We start from the raw sequence: 23,630 nt of genomic DNA, 5'->3' as shown, positions 1-23,630 counted from the left end.
TAGGTCTTGTCACATACTTCTTGTAACTTGGAATGGCAGAGGCACTGTGATGGATCTTGAGACATACACTGCATCATCAAGGATTACAGGCTTTTATGATCATAACCGAGTTTGGTTTTTAGTCAAATTGCTTCTTATATTAGACAGTGAGCTTTTGTGGAGTGCAGCTGACTTCTGTTCTGTGGTTCTACAGTAGACCAAGTGTTTTGGCCAGTTATCGTGTTTCAGTGCATTATGGCAGTAGTAGCAGTATTAGCTAGCATGGCAGTAATAGCATATACTGAAAACCAAGAAAAAGTGAATCTCATGTTTGGGAAAAAGCTAACCATCCAAGTCTGTAAAATGGGCTCCAGTGGGGCAAGAATTAGCTTAATACAATAGCTATTTTATTCATCCAGACAGAAGATCATGTGAATTCAGGGAAATACACAGTAGAGAGGCTTTCCCTCACATAAGTGTGGACTTGTTTGATTTTTGAATGTAATCAGATATGTACAGTCAAGGAAAGTACATCCAACAGGTGTGTTAATATTATATTCTCTGATCTGCTTCTGCCTGCAAAACTTTATTGCACCTTTTAGCAGATTCTAGCTGTTCACCTCCAGCAAAAGCTGGAAGTTATAGTCATTTCTGTCCTGTTTTCCTGAGAACTCTTTTTCAGGAATATGACAATTAGTGAGTAAAAGAAGAGGTCATGTGCCAGCAGGGATGAATTTTTGCAAATAGTTTGATCTGTGTTAGTTCTGGTATAAATTGTGAAAAATAATTACCACTAAATATTACAACTGTATTTTGACATATTTTATTTTCCATAAAAACCTGAAATTGACCATCACATAAAATATTGCAATTAAATATTACATAATATAGTTAATAAACTATTGTGGCTCTGTCTTATGAAGACACAAATTCTATCACAGTAAGACTGATTTGATTATCTTACGTTTTTAGAACAAATATTGCATACTGGCTTTTGTTGAAGTAATTGCAGGACTATATTTGAAATTTACTTTCTGTAATGTAGACTAATTTTATTTGTATGCTTTATAAACATATTTCACCAGAAACCACATTCTTCTATATCTCTCTTGTCAAAGGAATATAGGAATATGCAGGCTCATGCATGAAATACAGAGGTTCAGATATAATTTTTGGATTAAATCCTTCATTCACCAGATGCATTTTCTGATGCTTGAAAGTTGCAGTAATTTGCATAACATCCTGAAAAAGAAATAATTCAAGTAAAGTGCAATATTCCATTTCAGCTTATATCAGTGAAAATATGATGCAATTACTGAATAAAATAGATCATACAGTTTTAAAATAGAATATCTTCAGTTAGACAGAATGACCTGATTCACAGGTGCAGTGAAATCTACATCTAAATGCAGCTTTTATTTCTTATTCATTTCTCTATCAAAGCCACATGCAAACTTGCAAGTTTCTGTTTCAAAAGAAGCATTTTCTTTAACTTTCATTAGTGCAGCTGATCACAAAATCTGTAGCTTATGGGACACTTGGTAATGCTCTGCAGAAAGCTGGTTGATTTTATGGTTCTGGCTCTCCTCTGATTTCCAGCTGCTAAACTTCATTTAAGACATTAAACCAAAAAATGTTAAATGCCTTCCTGTGTTATTTTTCTGTGTAAGCTGTTGCTGTACAGCAGTTATTCAAATGCCAATTCATGAACAAGTTGGTCTGCACACAGTAGTCAGTGAATGAGAGCAGAAGTGGTATATAAAATAATCTAATTTTAAATGTGGCTCACATTAAGGGAAGAATTTAAAACACACCGTTCTCAAGCATTGTTATTACTTGTACGGTGTTTTCAATGTAGCCAACATTTTCTTTTAGTACTCATGCTGAAACAGGCCATTTTTTAGTTCTTGTTTTTCTGTCTTGATCTGTAACTTGTCTGATTTCCTCTTTGCACTCCTACTCCATTTCCACAGCTCCCAGATCATTTAGTCTTTGGCTTCTGAGCTGAGACTGTTAATAAGTTTGCCAGTTCATTCTTTCTTTTGGCAGCACTTTATGATAGGAACCACACTTAGACCACCAAGTCATTTCACACATACACTGAACAGCTGCCAGATGGTAATAATGTTCAATCATTACCAAGCAGGATTGCTTCAAATTGAATAGCTAGCATGAAGTTGTCTTGGTAGTTATTTAAAAAATTGCAATTGTAAGATTAAAAGTTTAATAAAGATAGGTATTAAATATTTTAAAAGTGTATTATGAATACAGATTGCTGAGGTTTTCTGTTTAAATGATCCCCTGATGTTATTTTAATAAAGTCAGATTTTTCTACAAGGAAATAAGAGTTCTGAAAAAAAACCCAAACCAAAACCAAAACAAAAAACCCAAAACAAACAGAGCACAAATAATGCAAAACTGAAATCACTCCCTGGATACTCTTAGAAACCTCTTCTTAATGTCTGTCTGCAAACAGAAAATGAAGTTAGCAAAAGTCAAGTGAAAAAACTACTATCTCAGAACCTTGGAGTACCCTGGTTCTTTGCATCATTGTCCCTGTGCCTCTGCTCTTCTTCTAGAGTCAAATCAGAGAGGTTGAGAAGAAACTCTCAGTCTGTCTGGTTTTCACAAAACCAGTCAACCATGGTTGCAAGTCATATTAGAAAGAGTCTACATATGGACTGCTGAAAACTTTTCAAGACTGATTTTATCTTAAAAAAATTTTTGCATGAGAATTCCATATTTTTGTTTGTCACTTGATTAGGATGAACTCTTTCTCAAGACACATCTTTTTTTTCAGAAGGGACTTAATTTTCTGTCCACTCAGAAAATTGTGGGTTCAGCATTCATCCTATTAATCCTCCCCGAAGGTGTTTTTTAAAGTAATAACATGTTTTTTATCATTCTGATTTTTTTTATGTCCTTTAATAAGACTTCACACATGTGTAAATATTCATTAATTAGTACTGATAGTATCTTTCATAGTAAGCTCCCTTCAGTTAGCTGAAAAAAGCTTTAGTCAGAGAGCACATAAATGCAAACAGGTTTAATCAGTTCCACATATATAGACCCTAGAGCTCCGTATATATTTTCTCTATCTAATGGAACCATAAAGACAAGTCTGTTCCAAAGGTTTTTCCCAGAAGAGGGCACTGCTTGTCCTGAGGCACCATAGATAGTACAACCTATGCTAACTGCATTTGAAGATATATTTACTTAGTACAGTAACCTACTAGTGAAAAAATAGCTTTCCTCAATTCTTTAAACTCTCTTAAAATTACACTTCTCTCTAAATGTATACATTTTTTTTCTCCTCTTCAGCCTCACTCACTCTGTTACATTTCCATCTTGTTCCCAATCAAATTAGTGCCTTTCGGACAATTTGTCAATATTTAGGGAGAGGCAACACTGCCAAATGCCTCTCAGCATCCCCTCACAGCAGAAGACTGTCTGCTACAAACTTGCTGGAGATGTAATGTAGGGCCCTTTCCTACTCTTTGCAGCTCATGCTCTCCTGTCCTGTTGCAGAAGATCATCCTGTGCGGAGTGCACAAGAGGTGTAATCCTTGCACTTTTAAGATGCACATTTAAAAAGAATTGTGTCCCAGTTCTGCTTTTATACTCTGAAGCATGTGGGTACATTTTAGTTCTCAGATTATGAGATCTTACTGTGAAGTATTTATTTTAATATCTGTTGCAAAGAACTACATATTTCTTCGATGCTTTGTCAGTACCTGAATAATAACCACTTCAAGAACAACCATATTAGGAGAAAGTTTTAAATGGATCATGTCATCCTTTTATAAGAGGACACTGTTACATTTAGTATTAGCCATGTGTGTCTGCTTAGTCTTCCATTGGCTAGAAGAACACTCTAATTAAAGAGCTTTGAAACAAGATCCAACTTTGCCAAGTTATTAATCACATCTAGGATTTTTAGGTATGAATGGATCCTCAAAGCAAATATAAGTTTAATTCATCAAATATTTGCTTAACTTCTTAATAATAATAGCAACAATAATTCAGACTAGTATTACCTTTTGGGTTTCAATTCTTGAAACTCTTTGTAAATTACTCCTGCATTCCATGATTGTAGAGACCAATTTTCAGGTCAGACAGAAGATAAACACAAGCAGGAGGCAACTGATTGTCTTACCATGATTCTCACAAAGCGTGGTTGGGCATAACTTGGAAGGAAGTCCACAACATGCTTATAAGGTTGGTCAGATTTAAGCACAATAGCTGCCATCCCTGTTCTTCCTTCATAGTCTACAAAAAATATTGAAAAATATTATGACAGGTAAGAGTGTATGTGAGTCTTGTATAACATTAGAGGGATTTAGTATTGCTCAGAGCAAATATTCTGATATTATGAAATATCTGCCCTATCCTCTCAGACATCATTGAGTATAAGATACATGTTACTTTACATCAGAAGACTTAAAGTTACTTTCAGAGTTTTTATTCAATTAAAAAAATGTCACCAACCTCTTTTTATTAGAAATTCTGTATGGCTCGCAGCTGGCTGCTAGGTTTTCTTCCTACCTTGCTCAATTTTAACATTGGTGACATACTGGCCTAGTGAAATCAGAGTGACCATTAGTTCAGTAAAAAGCTGAACGTGCTTCCACAAAGACTACTGCAAAAGATGGACGCAGACATGTATGGGACTGTACTTGGTCTATACAAAGTCTAGTGGCTATTGTACATTGTATAAGCAGTGTTGAGTGTTTTCTGCTGTATTCCACAGACAGATTAGTTACAAATATGGGAAGTGCCTCTTAATAAATTGCAAGCAGCAAATTATGTCTGATGTGAAAAGAGAAACAAAACCCTTTTAGAAAAGATGTAACAAACATAGTTACTGCTTTGTCTTTATTCAAACACAAGTAAGAATTCCAAACAGATAAAACATCTAAATTAGAAGCAATAAGCTGCCATGGTTAAATCTGTCCAGAATGAAAGAGCAGCTTTGACGTGTGACCAAGGCACTGGAAAGATAAAATGTGGGTGTTCTGTTTTCATGAAAATTAAATGTCTTTTGTGAGAGTCAGTTTTCAGGATTTTTTCTCAAAGATATTCTCAGCTGTGAGGCCATCCTATCTTCAGCCTGGGAGCTTCAGCTCTTTGAGTAGGAGTATTCCATTCTAAGTAGGAGTTTGGAGATTCTGTGCAACTCTAGGTACTAAATAGTTAAATCTGGTTTGGTCACTAAATGTAAAAATACGAAAAATAATTATCCAGATTTTGAAATGGTACTGTTCTTCCTCAGAACTTTAAATTTGGAAATTAGAAAGCATCTGTAAACATCTGGTCTCAGAACACAATGTATCTAGGAATTACTGTGTCCATTTTACTTGGAAAAAAAGCAGCACTAAGAAATCTGATTTGTTCAGGAACATAAGTTTTTTCAGGTGAGAATAAAAACATTCTGAGTTCAGAATATTTATTGTGTTCTTATATTATTGTATCTTTGGATATTTGGGTATATTATAAATATTTGGATATGTTATTGGGTATATTATCAATAGATCCCTATTTGGATCTATTGATAATATATTTTTCTGTGTCATTTTCAAGTTCTAAGTGTATGTCAAGAACCTGTTGCTCGCAGAACAGAGAGTTAATCCCTGCCCCAAAATATCACCATCTAGATTGAGGTATCTGTTAGTTAATAGATAACTAATACTTCTCCTTACCTATGGGTGCTTTCTTACACCTTCCATTTTCATCCTTCCTAAGTTCTTGTTTCCAGACATCATATTTCAACAGCTCAAAAGAATGTAGGAGCAAAATTTAAAAAGTGCATATGCATACTTGAAAACCTCACTGCCTTACTCACTTTCTGATTGTTCTGATAAAAATCACTTTGAATTAACGGATAGTACCCTATTGACTTTGGAAGATTTGGAACAGCCTGAAATACACTGACAGTATTCTGAGAAGCAATTGTCAGAAAGTGTTCATATCATGGTAAGCAACAGTAAGTGTACATATACAGATGAAGTGTTCATCTCCTTTATCGACAGAAAGAAATCCATTGTTTTAGAGTATGGTCAGTTTTGAATCATTTATATAAAGTGAGGTAGTGCTTTTGATCAAATTGTCAATTTTGCTTTAAAACTACCATCCATTTCTAAGTAGAGGCTTAACATTACTGGAATGCAAATCAAGAAGATTCTCTGACAAAAAATCCAAAATAAATTTATAGACATCTCAAAAATTACTCCAGCCAGATACAAGTGGAAACTTACAGCTCATTGGTTTGATTTAGGCTTTCCTGCCTTCATTCCCTGTCCACATAGTTAAGACTGCTAAAAGACCAAAAGCATTGCAGAGTTTTTGTTATGGCCCTGGGAAGGCATTTTCAGCATCTCAGATTAAAAGGAGAAATCATTTGGAAGTCACTAATCTTGTTTTGATGTTAACTAGTCTGAATCTTTAGTATCATTTGAACAGTATTTTATTGTAATATAATGTTCATGGTTCACAAAGAGTCTGTACAAATAGGAAAAGCATTTGAGACTGTCAGGGCATTTTTATGGGTGAAAGGTGTGTATCTCCAATGAGAGCTTTAACAGCAGTCGTATGTATGAAGTTTATAGCTCAGATATGTTGAGATTTATTTGCTGAGAATTTTGAATTTTTTTGTTTTGCTTATCTTATTTCAGAGAAAAAAATGTGATGCTGGTTTTAATGAGTGAAGATGTAGTCAAAGAGTAAATTTGTGTAAGTTTGCTCTGGAACACATATCTCCTAATTCATATCAAAAGTAAAATCAAAAGTAATTTCCGCTTCATCACTTAGTATCTGTGGGTTTTAAGGATGATAAGTAAACTTCAACAAAAAATATAATTCGTCATTCCTGTGGATAGGCACTTCTATACAGTCAGGGTTTTTTTTATATTCTGGGCAAAAAGCTGGATACACAAAGCAGTGGTCTCAGCTTCTGCGGACTTGTTCTGTATATTTATTCTAGCTTCACAATATGTGTACAGAAAGTAGAGTCATGTAAGGGGCTAAGAATAAGGTTTCTACTTCCATGAACAAAATTTTGCTACATCTGAACTGTAGTAAGCAGGTTCTTCCTTGTATGTTTTCCTGCTCTTTATAATTTCTGCCTTTCATCTGCTTTTTTTTTGGTTGGCTGGTAAATTGGTTGGTTTGTGGATTTGATTACATTTACCTTTGAGAAGATGCCAGCGTGGCCCACAGCTCTATTTTATTAGTATAGTTCAAGAAACTAAGATTTCTTTCTGTGGATCCTTAGAATTCAGATATTTTAATTGGGCCAAACCTCATCGGAAATTCTTTCCAGACAGCAGGTCTGATATAATTTACTAGAGCAATCCCCACTTTGTGAACTCTGTCCTCTTCTTTCTGTGAACAACCAAAAAGAAACATTCTGCATCTGAGAAAAGTGGGTCTAAATACCTGGAGTTGATCTAAAATTTTCTGATAGAAAAATTTTCCTTTAGAACTGCCACTTTGGCTAAAATACTTCACAGAATAATATTTGTTTTGGAAAAATCAAACAGAAAATCAGAATTCTTGATGGTCTGAGGTTGAAGGATTTTCATAAAGTGAAACCTTTATTTCTGTTGTCCTTTGTATTTTCAGTTATAAATTCTATAACTGAGATGTGTATTACAAAGATTAAAAGAATTATTTTATCGTGAAAATGTAAATAAATAGTTTTTAAGTAAGTGCCATTTCCCATAGAATGGAAATTCCTTTCTGAACCAAAGAAGGCAATTTTTCTGCATAAGTAAAATCATGTCTTAGAAAATGCTTGTGACTTGCTATGGTCAGTTCTACATGTAATGGATTTTGTAGTAAGTTTTACACATCTGCCATGTTGCCTAAGGAACCTGAAAAAGTAGCAGAATGACTTAAAGCTCCTTGCCATATCTCAAATGATTAGGTGCAGTTTTTAATCTTAAATCCAAATTCAGAAAAGATGGTAATCAAATCTGCAGTCAAAATGTAGTTATTAACTTGTCATTGTTACATGTCCATTATGTCATTATTGTGACTAACTACTCAAATGCTTACGTAAATTTTTCTGCATTGGGCTAGACTGCTCAGCACCCTATATATAGGACTATAGTCAAGACTCTGCCTGTGGAAAAGCCCCCACTTTTTTTGGAGATGTAGTTGGTATTGAGTGGTTAAGTTACTGCCATGGCTGAGTGACAGCAGAAAATAAAATTATTTCAGGTCCATAGGAACAGTTTCTTCACACCAAATAAATGCATTTGTTTCCATTTCAGTCTTATTTTAAACTTTAAAGATTGTAAAAATATATTTGATTTCTAAATAATATTAAGATGATTTCAAAATGGAACATTGCCTAAGAATTACACTGAAATATTTTAGCAGAACTAGTGTTTCAACTTTTTCACTGTTAAAAATGTTCACATAAAATTGTTTTGTAGACACTGGATTAACAGATAATTTCATTTGATCCAGAGTTGCATTGTATGGCAGATAATTTATTTGCCACAATAGGATCAGCTGTAATGCAGACTAAACTCCACTTGTTAAAAACAGGAGTGGAGACTTCCCTGCTTCTGCTTAATGAGCTGTTTTCTTTTGCAGTTTTAATGGTAAACCTGAAGGAACAGCACAGTTTGATGACATGTATGTGATCAAACCCAATTATGAACCAGTTGGCAGTCTGATTGGCAGTTACGTCATGCCTAATATTGTCCCTTCTTCAGCGCTTGGTCTTCAGGATGAAATAGTGGATTTTATTAGGTTTTTTTCAAAACAGCTGGTGAGACTCTAGGACTTAGAGTAAATCTGAGGAGCTTCAGAGATTATAAGCATAGGAGAAACTGTTATACTTACCTTGTTTCATCCCTGGTATAACAATCTGCAGGGCTTCCCTGCATTACCTTGAATTTTAAAATATCTTTTGTTTTAAAAGTTGTATGGTTCTCTTTAAAAACATTCCTCGACACACATTCTGTTTTGTTTGTTACCTTCTGTGGGGTACTGTGTTTAAAATTTAATTCTGATAGGTACATGGATGTTGGGTAAGCTTCCTGTAGACATATTTGGTCAGAGAGTAGTGTCTAGTGTCTCTGTCTACATCAAGAAATCCAGGAGTGCCTCCTAGTTCCCAAATCCATGTTCTTTCTCAATTTCAGTGTGAGACCTAGGCATGCTCTGTGGAAGCAGGTAAGGACAAACATCCTGGATGTGACCTAGAGAATACTCCAGCAGGTCCCTCATTTAGGTAGCCCTAGTCTGGGGCAACACCAGGACTGCTGTGTTCTGGCATGCCACCACACGAGTCTAGGTGAAATGTAGCTGGCTGGTTTATTAGCCTGCACAGGTTTCTTTCACTGTGGAAGAACCTGTGTGGTACACTAGAGGTTATATGTATTGTAATTCGGTAAGATGCCTGATCTTGACAGGATTCTGCATTTGCCCTGACCCACTTCTGTTGGCATCCTCAGCTTCCTCAACTCAGCTAGGCCATCTTTCTGTTTTTCCCTCTTCTTACCAGTTGCCAGTTAAGTATCAATATATTCTCTGTTAAATTCTTGTTATTGAGCCAAGTAAAGAAAGTTCTTCCTGCCTTTTCCTGCAGGAGAGACCTTTACACAACTAGTGTCACCTAGCTAATTATTCCTTTCTTTTTTTTGATCCATGGACTACTGACATAATGTTTGTACAGACTTGAGTTCTGGCTAACAGCTTTCCTGGCTTGCTCCCTCCAATACCTTTTTGTCTTTGACCCTTCTCCTACATCTGGACCACACAATACTAGGTCTCTGTTCAAGCCAGCTGGTTGATTCTCTCAGATGTTCCCTTGTTGCTAGTTCTTGTGCCAATCTCTGACCAATGCAGTTGGAGGTCATTTGAACCGTGTGCTTGTACATGAAGTTTTCTGTGGTAGGTAGGAATACTTCTTGTCACCTCCCTTCAGTAACTTTCTAACTCCCAAGTGTAAAATTAAGAAAATTAACTGATTTTTTCCACCGTCATTGAGAAACAAGCATTACAATATAATAAATATTTTCAGAGTTGCTTTCCTGCTGCTGCTCTGTTTGGTGATGTCTTACTTTTGTCCTAAATCTGATCATGATTTAGCTCCCGTGTTCTTCAGCACTGTTATCCCAGGGTTGACCAAGATTTTGCAACACGTTGTTAGTACTATGGCTTTATACAGATAAGTTTATCATCATATACACGGCCGTGCAACAAAATGTGCCTTTGGAACACGTCTTCAAAAAAAAAATTTGAACAAAACCTCATTCAGCAGTTTTAAAGCCATACAAAAATTAATTATCAGCCATTAAATACTGAATAGAGTAGCCTTCTCTTATTAAGTAACTACTTTGGAACAGTGCAGTGCAGGTGGTTAATCATTTAATATGGTTCATGCTCTTGTTTGATCATTGAGTCTGATAAAGCTTTTACTGCTTATACCTTTCTTTATTGACCTGCCACTTGCCTGTCACTCAGATGAAAAGCTAACAAGCTTGGCTTTACAGAGGAATTTATGTTAGTGTCTGGGCATAGCTGTCCCATCCTGCCAGGCCTGCTTCTGTGTAACCACTACATTTGCTGATATAAACTTGATGGCTATCATAGAACTACAAGGAACACAAGACCCAAATTTTGTATACACTGGAAAAAACCTATCAAACATTAAAAATACTATACCATTGAGAAATGGGTACATCTATATAACTTACAAAATATAGATTTGCTATATTTTAAAGCTGCATTTGCAAACAAGAACTTACACTGGGCTAGTTACAGAGGTAGTGTCAGAGTTCTCCTATGTACAAAACCACTGTAACGTTGTATTTTCTACAGTCATTCCAAAACTAGCTTGCAGAAAATCTCTTCTTCAAAACGTAAGTTGTTCCTAGGTGACAAAAACAGACAAGAAAATTCAAAATAACCTTTAAAATCTATCTTATCTTCTACCACTATTGTTAAAAAAAAGTTGTCATTCTCTTAATTCAACTAATGATAAATTCAGCTATTTAAATAAATTATAAGCTATTTCCAGCACAATCTTTCTGTTAAATGTGACTAGCACAATGGAGCCTTGCTGCTTTTTCTGAGTAGTAACTAAAAACTTACAGTACCAGAAGCAGTAGAAACAAACCTTTTAGTTATCTCCAGTTGTTAGGAATAGGTCAAAGCCTAACCATGTTGTTTCTGTCAAGATGGTGACTGGGTAACTCTGAAAAAAAAGAGCTTGGGATAAGGGAGAAGGTAGCTTGCAGCTTCTCTATTTGTGTGAGAAGCGGTGGAAGGGAAACCAGCTCAGAGTCTCTTATTTCTGTCTCACTCCCCTTTTCCTGTTTCTTGTCAACTCATCATCCTCAATTTTTTGTTTCTGTGGCCCTAAAGTTCGTTCAGAGCTTTCCGTTCCAAAAGCCACCCCATCCTAGACCTCTCACGTCTGCTACCCCATCCCTTTTTCATAGTTTTTTCTAAGTGTTGTCAGCCAAGAATTTACAACTTTCCCTATTTCTGTCCTTTCCAAAATTCCTTTTTGCTTGAGTCTTCCTTGTCCCACATAAAGCTTCCCAGTGCCTTCCAAGTTCTGAATCCCTTCTAGTCCACTTGCTCCTAGCTTGCCTGTTCCTCCCTGACCCAGGTACCATCTCATGCAAGACTTGAAGTCCTCTCAGAGCTCTTCATCCTCACTCACCTCAAAGCCTTGTCATTTGAATCCCAGGCCCCCCAGAGTCCCCATCTGAATGGTCCGCCTAAGAAAGCAGTTATCCTACTTTCTCTGTTCCAAGACAAATCATAGCTTCAAACCTTTTTATACACTACTTTTCCCATCCCATATGTGTTTCTGTTAGGCAGCAGCAGTCTTGTTATCAGTTGCTGTAGCCCAGCATGCATGCCCATGCTATTCCTGAAGAAACAAAGTACTGAAATGGCTTCTAAAACAGTCCAGATATATACTTACGATACCAAAACCCAGCATCTGGGCAAGACTCTAAGAACAGAAAGGAGGATATATCTGAAAAAATAACATTGCTAGATGTCTACAAATAACTCCTATTTTCAGAATCAAAAGCGGAGGAGGCTCTGTCATTCTTCCTTTCCTTCACTTTAATATCACAAATCTAATTCTGTAAGTGTTACTCAAATATGCGACTCAAAAAGCTCCAAAACACATTGAGTTGACCTTATTCTGAAGGTTAGTTAAAGCTCCCACAATGCATTTGTATCTTCTGACACTAAAAATCAAGCCTGACTTCTCAGGTGCCTATGTGAAAGGCCTTTTAGACTTTTGGTGTAGGATACAAATATGATTTCAGGTTAAACCTACGGAACATAGGCAGTGGTATTAGTGATACACAGACCTCAAGTCACATTATATTGAATCTATGCAACAACTGGTGTCTGTTCTAAGCTTCAAAAACTATGCATATATCTTAGATACTGTTTGCAGACTGGAGAAAGTGATAAGAAAATGACAAAAGTCTATTAGTAGACATAATATTTGAGTTTCTCACCAAAAGGAGTTACTCACCAAAATGTAAAAAGTTACAGCATTCTCAAGTTAATGAAATCTCACTAGAAGGTAAATTTTTCCTAATTCAATGTATCCACTGATGCCAAGAAGAGAAGCACTAATGTGGTACAATGGAAAAGTGAGATACATAATATCCTGAGAAAATGCACCACACTGAGTAAAAGCAGGCAGATAGAGCTCTTAGAAGAGTGATGATAGCAGCTTTTGGGAAACCTGGCAAAGGGAGAAGAGCAAATAATTATAAATGTACTGCTTGCATTATTAATTTTGCTGCAAACAGAATTATGTTTGGAATGTACAGGGAGAATTGTCTTTTATTCTGAGTCTTCATCTGCCCTGTCCTTCAGTCTTTACCCCATGAGTATATCTTCTTAGTCTCTCAACTTCTTCAGTCTTTTTGTCTGTGAGGCTATTTAATCCTCTCGTCTGCTTTGCCTGGGGGAGAAAGTCCATACCCTTCACAGGCAAGTGCGGACCGACTGTGCCCACAGTGTTCCCTCGCCACAAAGTGAGAATGGGAAAGCTTCCAAAGAGCCGCTGTGCCACTCAGCTGCTGTTGCAATACAAGTAACTTTTATAAAGTTGTTTGGCTTGACTAGAGGAAGGATTCCCCTTTCCTTCCCAGTGAAGATGAAGCTTCATTATTCAGGCCAGTCTCAGGGGAAAAATTTTCTCCCAAAACCCAAGCACTTGTGCTGGCTGCATTTCTTTTTAGTATAGACCTGCGAAATTCTGTCACTTTGGAATCTGAGCAGCTGTTAGAGACTGACTTTATTGGCCTTATATTTAAGAAATAAAGTTCAGCAAAGGAACATCTATGTGAAAGTTCACTAACTGGAATTACGCCCTGTTATGCCAAGGCAAAAATAGTTTAAAGTGTACTATGCTTGTAACTAAATTAATTTCTCCCTATCTTGACTTAAACATTTAAGTTCTGTCTTTTTGTGTGCCTGTCTTGTTGCTAAATTTATACCACCTGAATTTTCAGAGAGCCGCAGTTGTACTTTGTTAGTGCACACCCTCACCTGTACTTCCCAATATGAAGATATACATAGCTGTGTTTCTTGTGTTAATGACAGCTTTAAGATGAGATGGAACAGGATGATCTGACACCTTGTCTAGTTTGTCTGGTGTAGTCTGAGCACGCTGGAAAGGAGAATTGGCGCTCATCAGCCAGACAGCAACATTATTTTCCAAGAGATGAAAAATAAATTCTTTCTCTATTGATCCCAAACAATCTCTCAAGTTAAAAAAATTATATGCTTATTATTAAAATAATTACAACTACAGACCTGATTACCTGCCTTGGAATTATATACCCTACCACCCCATACAGTAAGCTTACCATAGCCTGCAGCAGCAATAACCCACCTATTGGACAGTGAGAAGAAAATCATGTTTAGTTTCCCTGTACTTCTCATGTGGCTTTAACTGTAATAGGTAAAAACTCCCTGATTTTATCTGGTGACTTTAATATACATTATTTAGTTTAATCAGTATGTTGTAACATCTGTTTTAATGCTTGGTACACATACCAACTAATAAGCCCTCATGGGTTCATATGGAATTATGGAAGCATTGCCAACCTGTATTAAAGATAGGAAAAGAGAAGTAGAAAGGTTAAATAAATTGCCCAGTATTACATAATATGCCAGTAAGAGGGCCAAAATTATAGCTCAACATGCTGTACTCTTTGCTCCAAGCAATGCTACCTTGGGACCAGTACTTTAAAGTAGTTCTAAAATAACCATAAATTTGTATGGGAAGGAAATCACCACTAACAAAGGGAATCTGAGCCTTCCTGTAGTCAGTGGAGTTTTATCTGCATAAGCCAATAAATAGAAATGGAAATGAGATGATGCTGAAGTATCTCCCCAGGCTGTTCACTTGCTGATACATGATTGTTTCTGCTGGTACATTGTCAGTACTTGGAGAGTTTCAGATTTAAGCCTTTTATTATACTAATTAATTCCACATATTTTTGGTGCTTATATACTTGAAATTTAAACAAGACTATCTCTTTCCCCTCTTTTTTTAGCCAGCAGATGTGTATGTATATATGAAGTGCTTGCAGCTTTGAATGGCTCTGATTTTCTATTTTTGATAAAAAGCATTGTGGTGGTTTAACCCCAGCCAGCAACTAAGCACCACGCAGCCGCTTGCTCACTTCCCTCTCACCCAGGGGGATGGGGAAGAGAACTGAAAAAAACCCCCAAACTCGTCGGTTGAGATACGAACAGTTTAAGAGGACAGAAAGGAAGAAAATAATAATAATGATAATGATAATAATAATAATAATTTGACAGTATTAATAATAATAAAAGAATTTGAACATACAAAACAAATGTTGCACAATGCAATTGCTCACCACTTGCTGACTGATGCCCAGTTAGTTCCCGAGCACCGATCCCCCCAGGCCAAATCCCTCCAGTTTATATACTGGGCATGACATCACATGGTATGGAATATGCCTTTGGCCAGTTTGGGTCAGCTGTTCTGGCCGTCTCCCCTCCCAACTCCTTGTGCCCCTCTAGCCTTCTTGCTGGCTGGGCATGAGAAGCTGAAAAATCCTTGACTTTGTGTGAACACTACTTAGCAACAACTGAAAACATCAGTGTTATCAATGTTCTTTTCATACTGAATCCAAAACATAACACTATACCAGCTACTAGAAAGAAAATTAACTCTATCCCAGCCGAAACCAGGACAAGTGTAAGGCAGTAAAAAGTCAGTAGTAAGTCAAATACAATACAGAACTTACCTTCTCCTATCACTGGTGCTTTTGCTGCATGTGTATTAATGCAGTGCAGGACAGATCTGGAGTAGACACTGAAGTTGAGAAAAGCCACCACACAGCCCAGCTGGGCCAGTCCAAACCAGACATGGATGAAGTCAGGTATATTACCCATCAGCAGGTCCACAGTGTCATCTTTTTTCAGATTCCCATAGTGTAGGAAGACCTCTGCTATCCTGTTACTCCTGTCCACATCCTGATAGGTGTGCACCTTCCCTTCATAGATGAGGAATGGCTTGTGGGGAAGCTTTCCCACTCTCTGCATGAAAAGGTCAATTATGGAGAGAATTCCATTGCTTGCCCATTTCTTTACCATTGCTTTTAACCTCTTCCGCCTCAAGAAGTAGATCAGATCTTCCCAGAAATATGGGAAAAACCATCTTCAGAAAGACACACAGCACTTCTATTCCTCCAGCAATTGTCGAAAGCCACGTGCATAGCAGTGCTTGAGGGGAGAAATAATAGATTAGCTATTTCAGAGATATAAAATACAGTACATTAATATAATTAATAATCAGTTTTAAGGCAGAGACTGGAAGTTAATAAGCTAATTTCAATTCCACCAATTAATTTGAGAATTTTTTAAGATACCCTATTGGAGTTTACTAGAATACAAAGGCCCAGGAACAACATAAAAAAGCGAGTAAAGAGTAAGAAACATTGTGCAGTTTATAAGAACAGAGGAGTTCATTCAGAGTAAAGAATGTGGCCAGGGTGACAGTAGAATGGAAAAGACATAGATAATTAAATACAAGGTGGAAATGTAGATGTTTAAGAAGTATCTGAAGAACAAATTAAAAAAGGTATAAACTGAGGAAACTATTTAACACTTTTTTTTTGTTTAACTTGGAGTCAAAATTTTGTCTAGATTGTTTATTGTACCATGGCAAATCCTAAAAAAATGGAAACAAACAGTTAAATCATACAGTATCATATGTATATTGTGAAAGTATGTTAAGTATCATGCATCTGTAAGATGCACCAAATAATATGTTCTTCTTTGCTGCCTGAGGTGTTTTTTTGGTCCAGTAGAATTTGAGACCATCATCTAATCCTCCACAGGCTTGAACAGCCTGATGAACATACACTAATTTCAGGCAATATACTATGAACCTTCTGCATCTTCTGAAATAGCCAGTTTTCACCTTAGGATTTTCTGGCATTTGCAATAAATGGTGATATAAATGATAACTTTGCATTATTTATATTATTTTCCTTATTTACAATAGTACCTGAAGTCTCAAACAAAATCATGCACAAGCCCATACTAAGATTTGGAAAAAAGCCTTTATAGCATAGCAGTTACTAACTTTGTTGATGTACTTCAGACAACCATTAATTGCTGTTTTTTCAAATGGTTTTAGAGAAGGACTTGTGAAGATCATGCAAGATACCTACAACTTGATATATGTAACATTGTGTCCTTTTAAAGTTTCAGCTATGATTACTACAAATATTTGAAACATCTTATGTGACAGTCTAGGATTCAGGAACACTTCAGCAGTACGGGCTTTTCTAAATGATGTGGCCTCCACTCTGTAGTTTAGAAATATTTTACTGACAAGCTGTACTTTTAGTATATTCATCAAGCTTGTTTACATTTTTCACAATATTCAGTGAATATACAAAATCGTGGATTTTTTGCAGCAAGCAGGATCTCGTATGTACCATAAAGCATATGTAATGTTGTATGGGCAAAAGAGCAGCTTAAAAATGAAAGCATTGTGGCATTAATTGCATACAACCATATAAACCAAGTTAAAGTATATAAAGCATGGCATTTTAAACTTCTAAACAAAATTTTTAAATCCATCACTTTCTGAACTAATTTGTAAAGTGACATTCTTAGTTATCCTGAAGACTGCCAATTATTCTTCAATATTATGTCACATATCAGACCAACTTTTTTTCCTTTTATATATTAAAAAGATGGAAGTAGCTACAAGTTTACTTTTCCAATAGATATGCCATTAAACCACCCTGTGTTTCAGTTCATATGGCTCCCTCATTGACTTTTTGGCTTTCTCAGAATGTTGTTATTTACTGGCCAAGAGCACTAACAGAAGACCTCATGACTTTCATGACTATTAAGTTCTCCTCGACTATAACGTGGAAACGTTTACTCATTTTTCTTTGCCACATGTACAAGAATGCAAGATTAACTATAACTCCAGACAGTAAATTTAGCTCTGGGGAAAGTCTAAATGGCAGAGTTTATAAACTGAACCAATAAATACATAGACATAATCTTAAGAGAAAATAAATAAGAAGGATGATGACATAAGACTAGGCTCAGCCCTAGTTTTCTTTTAGGCAAGATCAGAAGTAAACTGAATAAATAATAGGCTGGCTATAGCATTCTTATATTTCTTCTATTGCCAAGTATGGTCATGGTGTGTAAGTGAGAAGTTGCAGTAGAATAAAACAGTAAAAAGACTAAAGCAGGCTGCATGAAACAATTTTGGTCTTCAGAGTTGTTTCAGGATTAATTAATTTTCACACTTGAATGTGCATGGAAAGGCCCACCAATCCCATGTTTTAGAATTGTTTGAGCAAAATGCTGTTTATGGGGTGGAAAAATTAAATACAAGTTAAACAAAGGAAATGAAAGGAAAAATGTAGAATATATAGATGGAAAAGAAAAAGAGTGAATATTAGGAAATAATAGCTATTAAGAAAGAGTATGCACCTCTCTGAGTGATACTACAGTCATACATTCAGCTGCAGTCCAGAAGCCATGCTGCTATGACCTGTCCTACACCTGGAATGACAGGCCTGATACCTGCTTTTGGCTGCAGTATCCTGGTGGTACCACCTAGTTTGCTTTTGATTACTGGATTTTAGGATTCTCCAAAACATTCAGAAAAGATACATGCACAGGAATTTAACACACACTCCAAACAAAGGAGCTGCTCAAGGCAGAGAAATATTTTCTTAACTCTGGACAAACTGAAGGCACTTTGAAAAAAATAATTATTTATATGCTGTGATGAATAACTTATGATTTAGCTGTAAAAGCAAAGAACTCGGTTGTTTCCGATCTTATCAAATGCATGCTTAATTTGCAGTCTAAGCAAAACCTTTGTATTTTTCTCACAATATCATCTACTGTTGAGATTTGGCAAGATTTGGTTTGGTTTGGTTTGGTTTTTTTTTTTTTTTGTGAAGGCTCTCTGTCAATATAAGAGATAAGTGCTTGCAATCTGTGTTATCTCTCTGTTGCGTTCTTTTCACAAAGTTTCACACAGTGGAATTTTGCTGCATGTGTATCCAGTTTTGTATCTCTGCATGGTCAGAAATAAACTTAGTTATTCCAATGAGTCAGTATGCTCTGGGATATTTTCCCTCAAGTCTTGGAAAGGTCATTTGAGCAATTAGCTTGAAATAACTGAGTAATTCCTTCAGCCTTGTTTTGAATAATAGGCAATCAGGTATTTCCAGTCCTTAGTCTTCATTTGTTTATCTGATGAGTCATTCTATGCCAAAAAATATTACTCTAATGAAAACTGACTGCTAGCTCTTCTCAGTCTGAATTCCCTTTTTCTTTGCCTGGCTCTGGTCTGTGGTTATTCTCTTAGAAAAAGGGAGAATAAACAACAGAGCTGCCACATCAGACACAGAGCTACTACACGTCTGCAGCTTCACAGGCACATGCAGATTAGCTCTGGGAGGCAGGGGATTTACTGGAGAGAGGAAGAACAGTCAGTTAAGGAGCACGTAAGACTATCCAGAAATGTTCTCCAGTCCCAGGGGAATGTAAACAGCCCTGTGTTTTGGCCCTGATGTCAAGTTCATGACCTGTTCTCTGAAGTATCTGAGATATCTCTGAATTACCTGACATACATAGCCTTTATGTAATTGCCTTGATAGTTCATACTACAATAACCCTAGAAGTGTGCACAAGACTAAGTACCTATCTTAAATAGTGATCCATCCAGTTATCCAAATTTCTGCTGTGGAAAAAATATATTTTCAAGATATAAATAGACTTTTAATAGCCTTAGTGTTTTGAACATTTGCTACATAGCCTCTGCCTTGCAATTTGGAAATACAGAATAGAAATTGAATTAATGAAAATTGGTCACCAAACTCACTGGTTTTGGTTTGTTGGGGTTTTTTTGGTGCTATAGGGTCAGAAGGGGGGGAAACGTGGAGTTTTGTTTACTTACTCTTTCTGCTTTGTTCCTCTGTTTCTTTTCTGCTTTTCCACTGCAATCACAAGGATTGAAAACATTTCCTTTTAATGAAAACTGAGATTCTTAAGTATCTCTGGGTATTTAGAGCTTGAGCTTGAAGGAAAACACAAAAGACTAAGAAAGCAGTCAACATTATTAAAATGCACAATTACCTGTTTTTCAGTATTTAGGCAACCACATGAATAGTGACAACTGGGAACCGTTTCCAAATACAGTGAGCCCAAACATTTACTAAGAATTCAAGTGAATATTCCATTTTCCAAGTAATCTGCCGGCTTTTTCAGTAAAATGCCGTGATAACTTCGCTAAAAGCAATTGGATCAATAGACATCAGAAGTTCAGTTTTAAAGCTTACTGTACTATTTAATTAATAAGAATAGAATAAGTTTATCTGATTGATGCAGAGAGAAGACAACTTCAGAAAAGTGTAATGCAAGCAATTAAAGGAATGAGTCTAATCTGACTTCAGATACGTACAGGGGACATTGTTTTGTTTAAATAATAAGAAATTACCTATAAAAGAAATTCAAACGTTATAATTTAGCTAGGTTTATAACCAGTACTTTTTTCCCAGCATCTGAATGAAAAGTAAACAAATATTTTCTTACCAACTTTTTGATTTTGTATTTTGATGAGTGTCCTGCATTCAGTTAGATCCTTTCTGCCTCTGTGTGTCTCTCATAGGAAGGTTGCATGGGTAATCTGAATATGTTCATTTTATCCAAGCAGATGTTCTCTTTAAACTCCACACCCATAGTATTTCAGTGGTGACAGCATGCCTAGACAGAGAGACTCCTGTTTCCTCGATGTCCCAAGTCTCCTGTTCTGTAGTTTCTCAGCTTTGCAGCTATTTAAAGCATGTGAGTGAAAGGGAATCAGACATTGTATGTTGAAACACAGAGTGTTTCCTGACTGTATGGAGAGTTAACTGTTAAAAGAGAAAGAAGTCAGTTATGCTCTGCTAGTTTATAGGCTTAAAAGGACCATAAGCATCAACACATAGAGTTATACAAAATGAAAGCAGTAATCTCTTAAAATTACTGTTTCGGTGTAATAGCCATGACGTGTTATTCTATCTAAGAATGCAAGCAGAGATTTTGTTGTTGGTGATACCTTTGCAGCACCCTCACCTAGCAGTTTGCAGCTCAGAGGCTTCCTGAGCGTGTCTTTATGTTTGCTAGCTCTCCAGTGTGCTTTTCTTTCTGGGCCTGGGATTCCATGGGTTTGAACATTTGAAAAGCTTAGTATGCACAAAACTGAGCAGCGAGAAGTTCCGTTGCTTAACGGCAGGAGAACCACCTCCTGTTTGCTTTAAGTCATCCACCTGCTGTTCGCCTTTCATGCCACCTTTCCTTTCATGACACTGTCACCCGAAAATGTACAGATCCATTGCAAGTTGCTTTTATTCAGGCAGTGTGTATCTCTTGCTTTGATGCAAGTCACTGTATCTGCCACTCAGAAATTACGGAGGTTCCCCACTGAACAGCCGCTGCAGAAGGTTCATCCAGTTGCCAAGCCACATCTTTGGTCCGTTTATTCTTTTTTCAGATCTCTTCTCTTTCATTGCAAGTGCAGCTACCTCTAGGTGAAATTTAATCAGAAGAGGGCAGTACTTCACTGATTTTGACAAAGAGTTTCCCAACCTGGAGTATTCTTAAGAGGGAGTGGTACAGTTTGTGGGGCCCTCAGAACATCCTCTGGTGCGGGTTTGCTTTTCAGCTCTGCCCACTGCTTAGCTTCCAGGGCATGATATAAGCAGGTTTACCTGCAATGAACACATTTTTCTTTAACCTAATTAAAAATTGTAACTTCAACCACAACACCTCCAGTTCAGAAAGATAATATCCTGGAGGATTTTTGCTAGATCCTGGGGGAATTTTACAAGAGCACTTGCTATATGCAGTTAAAATTGCCTCAAGTGGCTTAACTGTATGCAGTCGCGTAGAAACACATCTCAGTTATAAACCTTCCATTTTTAGGGCTGTGGAGCGTCTCACCTGATGGCTGATGATCTACTGGGTTTTTGCAAGTCAAGGAGCTTCACTTCAGCAAAGGTAGATATGGGGGAATGCAAAATATTGTAATAACCCCGGAACAGTCCCTTCCAATACGCTTATAGTTAGAATTAGTCCGAGTGGGAAAATGGCATTTGACCCTGGACCCCGACGTAATGCATGTACGTTGTGGGCACAGATCTCTGAAAGTACCTGCACAGCCCTGTGTCTGTTTGGAGCCACGCTGGTTCGAAGGGTCGATTAGTGACATACATAGGTCTGGTTGCAGGGAAAAAGACAGTTTCTGAAAGCATCCCTTGGGGTGTTAGGGTGAAGTGGGGGGACTTTTTTCATGTTGTTTTGTCATTGTCATTGCTGTTTTTATATCAGACTACATACCAGGAGTTTACTTGTCCCTGCAAGCAGCGTATTGGCTTGGATGGATATTTTTGCTAAGCTTTTAAGTTTTGTCAGTGTAGTTTTCAGGTATGACCGGGAAACACGCATACCCACAATGGATCTGTATGCATGAGATCAAAGCTGATGTGAACACTGATGCAGAGGTGTAAGATGACTGCAGGAAGCAGTTGATCACAGTGCCGATCTGTAGCAGGGAAGGGTCTCCTGGGAGTCATTGTGAGTCTGATAGAAAAAGAAAAATCACGCAGGAAATTTCTTAGAAGTGCATGAAGTAAGGCATTTCTGTGGTATCTCTTTCCAGATTCTGGATGGTACTTCTCCCTTTTTAAAGTTGCAGAGCCTGTGGAAAGGACGAGCAAGAGAAGTTCCACATTCCGTATGTCTCTCTTTTATCTTTATCTTTTTAATAGCTCCAGTTGAGAAAAATGCCGCACTATTTGAAGTGAAAATGTTTACAGAGTTTGGGGATTTATGGAGTTCTGGAGGCATCCCAGTTGAGGTGCATAACCTTGGTGCTAAAAAAATGAATGTATTATATGGTATTTTTTCATGTGCATATATTTACATGTACCTCTTAATATGTGTTCGATTGCATGCATGCTGGACCGTTATCAAGAGGAATCCATACGAAAATGGGTAGTCACCTGTTCCTGAAAGTCACATTACAAATTAGGTCTGACAAACTGAGAGCAGAATGCTAACAAATGTTGTTAGAGTATAGACCCGCTGAGCGTGAATCTAGGTCAAATGCTTCTTGCACGGGGTTCACGCTTGTGATTGGAATATATAACACCTTAATGCTGAGGAATAAACACCAGCCAGAGTCCATGCCAGGCATAGCCTGGGACATTTAGAATAGACCACAGGGCCTAGCCACATGGTCCGACCTCCTAGAATGAGACCGTTTACAAAATTGCCTGAGAGAGAGTACTCCAGGTACCTATGACAGTATCGTGCCAGTTGGCAAAAACCACCGTCGTGTTCTAAGACCCACAGTCCGTCTAGAGTACAGAAAAAGCAGGACATCACTATCTGATGTAATTTAACATGTCTCAGCAGAAATACAGAAGGGATTAGACTTAAGTGATGTATGCAGTCATGACCGTACCATTCATTTTGAATCCCGGCCTTTGCATCCCTAACGGAACCACTGAGTATAATTTCTTTTTGGACGGGAGGAAGTATATGAGAAACTTTTTTTCCAGAAGTAGCTTCTCAATAATATACACCAGGAAAATAAACATCGTCTATATCGAAAGCATTCTTATCAGCTCACAGAACTGGCCATGACACGTTGTTCTATCTAAGAATGCAAGCAGAGATGTGTGATTTTGTTGGTGGTGGTGTTGTCCCCTTGTGAATAACTTATTTTAAAGGTGGAGTTTTTTTTATCCTTGAAGGCAAGGACAACGCTGGGAGGTAGTCACAAAGTGAGGTCAAGAAGACTGAATGGTTTCAGCTGAAATAAAAATCCCAAGATCAGCAGAAGAGAGAAAAATTATTTCTCCTAGAGCATAATGGTTATGGGTCTGTCCTAGCAGTCCTAGATTTCAGTCCATTTACTTAGTAGCAGAAACTGCACCTGTGTCATACCTCCTGGTATGTGTCCTGAGGATGGCTACTAAGTATAAGCAGCGCAGAACTGTACTACTTTGCCTCTTCGTTTACTTTTTATAAGCAAAATGAAATTATTAGAATAGATTCTTTACACAAACTCAAAT

The 23,630-nt window shown here is 37.1% G+C and overlaps 1 pseudogene; it reads right to left on the bottom strand.

The window, feature by feature from the left end:
- Positions 1-1,044: 1,044 nt before the first annotated feature.
- LOC115337200 lies at positions 1,045-21,996 on the bottom strand (annotated as a pseudogene).
- Between the last annotated feature and the right edge of the window lie 1,634 nt (positions 21,997-23,630).

The sequence above is a fragment of the Aquila chrysaetos genome, chromosome Z (genome assembly GCF_900496995.4).
Source record: "Aquila chrysaetos chrysaetos chromosome Z, bAquChr1.4, whole genome shotgun sequence".
Lineage (NCBI taxonomy): Eukaryota > Metazoa > Chordata > Aves > Accipitriformes > Accipitridae > Aquila > Aquila chrysaetos.
Note: the sequence above shows the minus strand (reverse complement) of the source record. Positions and strands in the feature narration are given on the sequence as shown.